At 37.4% G+C, this 10000-nt stretch overlaps 2 long non-coding RNA genes across 2 annotated transcripts in view; one reads left to right on the forward strand and one right to left on the reverse strand.

Annotated features, from left to right (window-relative positions):
- LOC135115771 (uncharacterized) overlaps window positions 1-10000 on the forward strand; it is a 24802-nt gene that overhangs the window by 1149 nt on the left and 13653 nt on the right. The window lies entirely within an intron of this gene.
- LOC135115770 (uncharacterized) lies at window positions 5688-8262 on the reverse strand. Its single transcript, XR_010276051.1, has 3 exons — window positions 7134-8262; window positions 6627-6823; window positions 5688-5892 (listed from the first exon to the last, which is right to left on the reverse strand). It is a non-coding gene; the product is annotated as an uncharacterized LOC135115770 (long non-coding RNA).

Below are 10000 nucleotides of genomic sequence, written 5' to 3' on the forward strand. Positions count from 1 at the left end.
GCTGCTGAGAGTTTCTTGTGTTGCAGCTTTTATTTTTGTAACACATCTTATTCTCTTTTTTATTACGTATTTCTTCCCTAAGTAGTTAACTTCGTGTTATTTACGTCCAAACATCGAAAATTCAAGCCCCAACTTTAAGCATAATTTATAATGAACAGAATGTATTAAATTCTTTTATCCAGAACCTTTCAGATCAAGATATTGATTGACAGCTGCAAGGTACTGTAGGCCACATGTGAATGCTCTCAAAAATAATTTTTTTTTTTTTTTATTTTTAGTAGTTGTAATAGGTGAATAACAAATAACTTGAGGATATACTATTAATGTTTTATTTATATTAGTAGCATAACAGCAGGTATTCTGAAATTTTAGCAAGTATGTGCTGCGTATAAAGCATGAAAAACAGTACAAGACACACTAGATGTGTAACACAGGGCAGAAAATAAAACCAAGGTGTTACTATGAAAGACAGCAGCATTCATAAGAGGCATTTTTTTTTTCCCCACACCTGCACAGACATTTGGCAACATCAAGGTGTTTATCAAACACTAATGCCTTACAAGACAGAACACATGGTTAGTTGCATTAAGAAATCACACAAAAGTCATCACTATCCTATAGCATACATATATAATATACAGCAACACCAAGAGACATTGCAATATTAAGAACATAAGAAATAAGGAAAGCTGCAAGAAGTGATCAGGCTTACACGTGGCAGTCCCTGTATGAAATGTACCTATTTCCACCTATCATCCTCATCCATAAACCTGTCTAATCTTCTCTTAAAGCTCCCTAATGTCTTAGCACTAACAACATGATTACTGAGTCTTTTCCACTCATTTACCACTCTATTTGGGAACCAATTTCTTCCTATCTCTTTCTTAAACCAAAATTTTTGAAGCTTGAACCCATTATTTCTTGTTCTATCCTGGTTGCTGATCCTAAGAATTTTGCTTACATCCCCCTTGTTATAACCCTTATACCACTTAAAGACTTCTATCAGGTCCCCTCTTAACCCACGTCTCTCTAAAAGAATGTAAATTTAACAACTTTAATCTTGCATCGTAAGGAATACTCTTCATCCCCTGTATCCTTTTAGTCATTCTCCTCTGTACTGATTCTAATAGACCTATATCTTTCCTGTAATGTGGGGACCAGAACTGCACAGTGTAGTCTAGATGAGGTCTGACCAGCGCCAAATATAACTTTAATTTAATAACTTCAGGCTTTCTACTTTTAACACTCCTAAAAATTAATCCAAATATTCTATTTTCCCTGTTTCTGGCCTCTGCATTGCTTTCCTAGACGGAATTCAGAGCTAACTATAACTCCTAAATATTTTTCGTACCCTGAACCTACCAGAGTTTCGTTGTTTATTGTATACCTACTGTGTGGGTTTCCTCTACCTATGCTAAGTACTTTGTATTTGTTGATAAACTGCATTTGCCATCTGTCCATCCATTCATTCATCCTATCTAAATCTGCCTGCAAGTAGATGGCATCTGATTCTGACATAATTAATCTACCAATCTTTGCCTGCAAATTTACTAAGATCACTACTAATTCCACTATCCAAGTCATTGATATATATTAAAAACAACAGTGGCCCTAATACTGATCCCTGTGGCATCCCACTAATTACATGACCTCACTTGGATTTAGAGCCATTTATTACAACTCTTTGTCACCTGTCGCTTAGCCATGACCTTATCCAGCCTAACACCTTCCTATCTATCCTGTGTGCCCTAACCTTTCTTAGGAGCCTCTGGTGGGGTACCTTGTCAAAAGCTTTACTAAAGTTCAGATATAAGCTGTCATAACTATCACCATTATCTACTGCCTTGTACACTTTACTGTAAAAACTTAACAAGTTCGTCGGGCAAGACTTCTCCTTCATGAAGCTGTGCTGTGACTGATTTATCAAGTTATGTTTGTCTAAATACTCCTTTATGTTCCTCGCTATTATTGACTCCAATATTTTACCCACAACTGAAGTTAAGCTGACAGGTCTATAATTAGATGGTAAAGTTTTAACTCCTTTCTTAAAGATGGGTACTACATTAGCCTGCCTCCACATTACTGGTACCTCACCTGACTCAAGTGATTTCCTAAAGCCAGAGACTAATGGCTCTCTAATAACCTCTTTGCATTCCTTAAGTACTCTGGCACATATTTCATCTGGTCCTGGTGTCTTGAACTTTTTAGCTTATCTATCTTCTGTTCCACTATCTCCTTAGTTATGAAAATATCTATCAGCTTCTCATTCTCATCTGCTTTAAACATCTGTTCACAATTTGGCATATCCTGCATGTTTTCCTGGGTGAAGACAGTCAAAAAATACTCATTCAGAATTTTAATATCTTCTCCCCAGAACTAACCAGCAGCCCATGTGCTGCCTCTAGTGGACCTATAGTATCTTTATTCTTCGTCCTGTATACCTGATAAAATCCCCTGGTGTCTGTCTTCACCTGGCTGGCTACCTTTAATTCATAATTGCCCTTGGTAACCTCCTGACTTATAAGTAATTCATTACATTGTGGTCCTGAAACCTCTTCACCTACCCTTAATCTCTTATATATACTTCTCTTCCATCCTGTATAATGTTTTAACCTAGTAGTCATCCATTTAGGGTAATTTTTTTTGTGATCTTATTGCTTTATATGGGATGTTTGCTAACTGTCCTATATGCAGTTTGTCTACAAAATATTTATACAACTCATTTACATTTACTTCACCTAATTCCCTCATTTTGGCCCCTTCCATCCTCTCTACTCCCTCATCTACTCACCTCGACCTCATTTCTCCCATTTCAGTATGACCTGACCCTCCAACATACTCACATCTATCTCACCCTCTCGCTCTCTCTCTCTCCTCAGCCCCTTCTGGACACATCTTCCCTCCTCTTGTCCTGCACCCTCATACCTCACCTCACCTCTCTCATCCTGCCTTATCTCTCAACTCTGACCCAGACCTGACCTCACTCTGCATCTGTTGCCAGTCAACTCCTCTCCTAAAGTCAGGTATTTTAATAGTGTTTTTGCTTCTAAAAGTTTCTTCCCATTTTAATTTGTACCTAATTTCCTAATGGTCACTGTTACCTAGCTGCCTTCCAACCTCTATCTGCATGACTGCTTTCTTCCTGTTAGTATAATATTGTTCCCCCTTGTGGGTTCAACGACTACCTGTTTTAAAAAATTATTCTGAGTTACCTTAAGAAATTCCTCTGATTCCTTGTTACCCACCATCAGGCTCCAGTTGATATTCCTAAAATTAAAATCTCCTATCACACATAACAGACTGTACCTTCCTGCTCTATTTATTTCCTGCCACAGTGAGGTGTTAATTTCCTTTGTACTGTTTGGTGGACTGTACACTACTCCCAGTACTGCTGACTGTGATCCTTCCTTAATATCTACCCATATTGACTTTTTGAATGTACATCAGGAGGTAACAGAGTCAACATAGCAAGGCTACACCACCTAACAGAGAACACAAAGACTTCCATATCAGAACAAATGACATGGCAACTCAGAACTGCATACAACAACAACAACAACAACAACAACAAAACAACAACAATAACAACAACAACAACAATAACAACAACAACAACAACAACACTAAAGTAAGGATATACAGTGGGCATATGGCAGCTAAAGATATATTGTTAATAACATGTAGCTAGCCAAAGAAACTTTCAGAGAAGAGAAGCATTTATGTCACCACAAAGTAAACATGCAGAATTTAAATATTTTTTGCATATGCTGTACAAAAGAGCACAAACCTGATGAAACATTATATGCAGGATAAAATACAGCATCCTGAGCTTGGACATGGGACATGCAGTGAGACAGTAGGACAAGAGCAGAATTTTTGCAAGAATACAGTGAAAAAAACAAAAACAACTAGAAAGAAATTTTGTGGGCATATCTGTGTACTGTATGCAAATTTACTATTCAACTTTTCATGTTTATTTCTTCCCATTTCCTATTTAAGGATATAAAATACTCGAAGTTTCATTAAACTAAAGCTTTTGGTTAGTTGTTGAAACACTTGCAAAGGCAACACAAACTTATGACTGGTAAAGAAAATACACTTTTTTTCCTCATTGGGAAGTGAAAAGGCCACGTAAAATCATAAATCTAATCTGCCTCACTGCTGCTGTCTAACTGATGGCTGGTATCTGACAAAATATCCTTGTCATTTGACATTCATGAGGCTCAAAAATCTTCTTCAGGCACAATCAGTTACATGGAAAAGATTATGAGGTAGAAGTAGTCTGATGCCATCACTGTATCTTCAAATTTAGAGTTAGGAACTGAAGTCAGTGGGTAATCCAAGTCTTAATCTTGTCAAGGAAGTGTGGTCTTGTCAAGGAAGTATGGTTCATCTAATTAATAACTAAGGTAAGGGAACTGAACAAAGACCAGTTGTGCCACAGCACCTGAAGTGCTGTCTTGTTACAGTGTGTGAATGGCACAGTTTCCATGGTGTTCTTGCATTCCTTGCAAATTTTACAGGATTTAGCAATAAACATCATCAAAATGAAGAGTAACTAAACTATTTCAATAATGAAAAGGATCTATGCACCTGATATACATGCCTATACTGCAATAAGGACAGCTTCTTGTGGCAGTAAGCCTACCATGGAATGTGTGTCTATTCTGTTCATTACTTGAAAATCCTACACATGTTGAATTTACCAGTTAGGAGCAAGTCTCATATTTTTAAGCTGATGATCATTGAAAATTAAACGTTCATCATTTAATTACATTACCCTGTATGTACTTTACTTTTCTCCTTCACAATAGTGTTACCGAGTCTCTTCAAAAGCTTCGGTGAATCATCCGAGAAATGGATCCATTTACCATTGACGGCAAACATGTCAAGGTTCCAAGAGAAGAACATTGTATTCCCTCTTGGTCAGAGGAAGAAAAAAAAAGTGCAGTTACTTAAGTATCAATGTCTTAAGCCTCATGAACATGTCATCATTCTCACACTGCATAATATCAGTCTTTCCCAGATAAAAGGAATAACCTAAAAAATTTCCATTTCTCAGTTCTTTAATCACAAACAAAAATGCATGGTCTCCAAGTTTCAAACTTTTGTCATGTTCACTAGTATCCTTGCCTCCAATAATGGAATCAGAAACCTGGTAAAAATTAAACAAATCTTTGATGATACTCATTACATGAGATATATTGCCTTAAAGTAACTTCCTTTACAGGACTGCCAGAGTTTGTTGCTCCTGCTAACAAAATGTTTCTCAATGAGAAATGCAGCGCTTAATGTAATCCTTTTAGGACTGTGATAATATACTGCTACAGCAAGCTGCCTCCTCCTCTTCCTCCTCGTCCTCCACTGTCACACTAATCAAAGCATATCATTGATGTCCAGTGAAAAATTACAACATCCTGGGAGGCAGGAAATCTGCTGCTCTTTGCATCAATTGCTGTGGTATTGTGCTGGTCCTCCTTCCAGATTGCTGGACTGTCTTGGGTGGTGTGGATGGTGTCCCTGTAAATATGGAAATATGGAATATATTAGCATAACTTTGTGTCATTATTAGCATACTAGTATATGCATTTATTTTCTTGAGTAATGCTATTACCTCTGTTAGTAACAGAATAGGTTAACAACTTTTCTCTTTCTATCTCACCTCTGCCATCTTACCCTTTTCCCATACCCACAACAACTGTCCTCTTCAAGTAAGTGATTAACAGTAATTATAAACCTTATATACAGTCATTATTCCCACCACATCTTTTCCTTGCCAAAAACATCTTAAAATACTTGTTCACATTGCTCATCACATCGGTTAACATGCTTGACTCAGATGTGCCGGTTGTGTTTCCTTTCCTGCTGTAAGCCACTTTACCACAATTCAGTCTGTAAAAAGAAGCATTTTGGTAACTGGAAAGCAAGGATTGCACAAAATTAAGTTATAAATATTGTGAAATATTAGTATATAAAGAAATGTATGATTGTGTATGGACAAATGGTGAAAGAAGATAGGATTTGTTAGTAGTGGAGGCAGAAGTTGGTTTATTATATTTTATTTATTCATATTTATATTGATATTCATATTTATATTCATATTATTATTTATTTTTATTTATTTATGTATTTTTTGGAGAAAAAATAACCACATGATTTCTTCCCACCTCTGTTTTTAATTCAAGCTTGATCAAGTTAGATTAAAAGAGAGGAAGGAAGTGGTTCTCAAACAGAACGGTAGATGACGGGAGTAGGCTCTGTAATTAGGTTGTTTGTGCAGAGTCAACAGAGAGCTTGAAAAGAAGATTAGACAGATTTATGGATGGGGATGATAGGTAGAAATAGGTAGATATGTTTCATACAGGGACTGCTATGTGTAGCCCTGACGGCTTCTTGCACATTCCCTTATTTTCTTATGTTCTTATGAGATTGCTGAATGGTATCTGCTAGCAAATATGTATATACTGAAATGAAAGCTCATCATATAATGTAATATAGTACATACAGTATATAGGCTTCAATAAGGTTGTGAATGTTATTAATCAATATTTAGGATCTGTTGTTTAAAAACTATTTCATCATGAATGTCATTTAACCACATTTACCACAACTAAATTAAACATTACCAGTTATAACACAGTTGTGTAGTCACAGAAATGCTCTGTGGTATGTGCCTGAAGTTCGTTTATCTGCAGGAATTGGAGCTGCATTGTTCAGCAGATGTGTTGTGCTGCTGGTATGCTTGAGCTCAAAATTTTCAGTGTGGACAGACTGCTTGTGCTCCACACATGGTTTTCCCAAGACTTGGAGCCACTGCAATCACCTGGAATCATATTTAAGTTTTTAAATTCTTACTTAAATTCTGAAAGTATAATGAAAATATTTTCTATAAGATAAATAAATAATGAAAACTTGGTTCATATTCATATTTCAAGAACCAGTAAGGGAAAAGAATTTGCAGCCAGACAGATGCCCAGAAATAGTTTTACCCACTCATGGGCTATGTTGGGGTACACTAGGGTTGCCATATATGAACTATCAAAATTCCGGACACCTTCACTAACACCTGATTATGGTCCTGATATGATACTGGAAAACATGTAAATTAATTAAAAGAAACTCAACTTATTTACCTTTGCATATGGCTGATAATCTTGAATTCCGTTTTTCCACTTAGCTTAGTTGGTGTCTTCTAACTCTTCTTCAACCACTGCGTGTGTTGCTTGATGTGCCGATACATATTTTTCTGTAGATCTTATATTTTTAAGTAGTTCCTTGTTGGACTTTAAAAAGTTGAGGAAGTCAACGCAAGAGGTCTCTCGGTAGTTGTACTGTACAGTCAGAATACCTTTCATTGTATCAACACTCAGCTTGTTCCTTTCCTTCGTCCGCTGACTTTGCATCAGCGAAAAGACTCGCTCCACATTAGCATTGTGGGATGTTACAGCAAAAAAGAATTGTGCAATTCTGAGCAGTTCTGAGTGGCATTCAATATTCTTTGATGCTTCAAAGTATCTGGTCCATTTTTTATGTGCTGGTAATTTACTGAAGTCTTCATCATTCTTGTTCCTTTCTACAAACTGCCTCAAGTTACAAACTTGGTCAAAGCACTTTACATCATCAAGCTCTATTCCCTTGTCTATCAAGTATACAACACAAGGTTCCACATCAGTCCAGTTTGGCATTTCACTCAAGACCATCCACTTGAAACAAGAGAACTCTTCCAGTGGTTTCATCCACTTAGCTAAGTACTCTGAGCATCTGTTGTACAGGTTAACTACTTCAACACAGAACCTGTTACACTCTTCTTCTTTTCCTTCTGTGCGCTTCTGAGTAATTAGTCCTTTAACTTTTAAAGACATGAAATGCTGGTTCTTTCTTTGTGCAAGTACTTTACACACAGACTCCAAATTTGTCAGCACTTCTACAACAGAGTTACTTTCCTTTTCAATTGTTTGAACGTGTGTGTGAAATACAGCCATTAAAGAGTGCATGTGCCAGAGGTAAATCTCACTCATTTCATTTTCAAAGAATTTTTTTATTACTGTTGGTGGTTGCTCTTGTGAAAGAAAGGACTTAAGAGCAGGAAACATCTCTATCAGCCTTGTGATGCCAGGAAATAGTGACAGCCAACGACTCTTACTATGAGAGAGAAGCTTCCTGTACTCAACCTCAGCAAATTCACAATACTCCTTTAGTTTTTCAGAGCGAACTGTGTAGATATGAAAATGCTGATAAATCTTATTGATAATATTTTCAATATCAATATCCATTATTTCTGTTCCATGATGAACACAGTTATTCAGAATATGTGCTGGGCAACCTACTCCAATCAATGACTTTTCCAACATCTTCAGATTTGCAAACACATTATTCCCTTCTTCGTTACGTTCGAATCCTCCAAACATTGTATTGCAGTTGTCACCTGTAAATGCCACACACTTTTTAGTAAGCCCATGTTTATCTAGGGTTTCTTTCACATATTTGGCAATAGTGTCTGCAGTCTCATTTGGGGTGTTCTTAAACTCAATCAGTTCTGACTGTAAACCACCATTTTTCCAGTCAAAGTACTGAATAATTACAGGAAACAGCTTTAATGCATCGTGATTACTACCATCTGTAGCAATTCCACAGTATACTACTTCATTTTCTTTTAGGCTTTTTAAGGCAACATCAACAGAATGAGGTGCAAGCACAGCTTTTATAATAGCTGCTGTCTTTGTTCAAGCACTAGAAAACTTTCTTGCCACCTCAATCAGGAAAAGTTTTTTTTTTTTTTTTCAGCAAAACAGATGAACAATCCATGGATAAGAAACTACTGTGATGTTTGACAGTGTGAAATGCATAAGCAGCTTCTGCAGCACTAACATCTTCAGCTTCACTTCCTGGTTTAACAAAATAATGTGTCATCTTCATTGATGAACCCTCTTCTTGCACTGCTCTCTTATGTTTCTCAGAGCTCACATGTGACTGTAAGTCATTAATGCCTTTATGGGCCAGTGAGACAAATGTTCCTGGTTTACACACCAAACACTCGGCTTCCCACTCATCCCTGCCTTTTTTGAAGCACGGGAGTTTGTTCTGCATCTCTGCAGTGAATTTACACTTTCGTTTGGGCATCTTGACAAGAACAAGTAATAGTTGTAATGACGAGGTCACAAGGCCGCAAACACATTTTAACTCGTATTTCACACCACATTTTACTTGAAATTATTTGAACATGCTAGATATCTTGCCATGTAAGACGTTCCTGTTATATGCAATATTACACACACCACGGTATCTTATTCATCAAGCAATAGTAGTGGCTGGCAGCATCAGCTCAGTAATTACTTGCTTCAAGACACTTGTATTTTCTGCTAATGACCAAAATATCCCCCCCACACAAAAAAAAAAAAAAAAAAAATCCTACCGTCTGGCATCCCAGAGGAATAAATACAGCTGAGCCCATGGGAGTGTACGGCTTTTCTTGCCCCACACAGCAACAGAGGCGAGAGGCATCACAGAGCAGCATGTATGTACGAACACAGGCGTGGCCAGCATTGTGATGGGCTCGGGTTTTGTGTACATGCTTCGAGCTGTGCGTTGACGGTGCTGCCCTCTCCAGTTTCTGCCACGAACATATCAGGGATTGGGTTCCCCCCATTGGGTATCCCTCCTCCTTCCCTCCAGGATACAGCTCTCTCTTGTGCATCACAGAGCGGCATGTACAGTACAGTGTACACACAGGCGTGGGCAGCGGTGCGGTGGGCTCAGATTTTGTTTTCATGCTTCGAGCTGATCACCATGCTTGAATGCAATATTTCAAAAGGAGATGAAACAGAGAGTTATATAGAGTGAGGATCATATCAGCAAATGAACTATAAGTCGATAATCACCTAGTATTTTGGCAGATAGGGAAAACCTCGTTGTCAGGAAGCCGCGAGAATCTTCTAGTCTGGTGAGGTGAAAATACAAAAAAAAAAAAAAAAAAAAAAAAAAAAAAATCACCAGTATTCGC

This window comes from Scylla paramamosain, chromosome 29, assembly GCF_035594125.1.
Source record: "Scylla paramamosain isolate STU-SP2022 chromosome 29, ASM3559412v1, whole genome shotgun sequence".
NCBI lineage: Eukaryota > Metazoa > Arthropoda > Malacostraca > Decapoda > Portunidae > Scylla > Scylla paramamosain.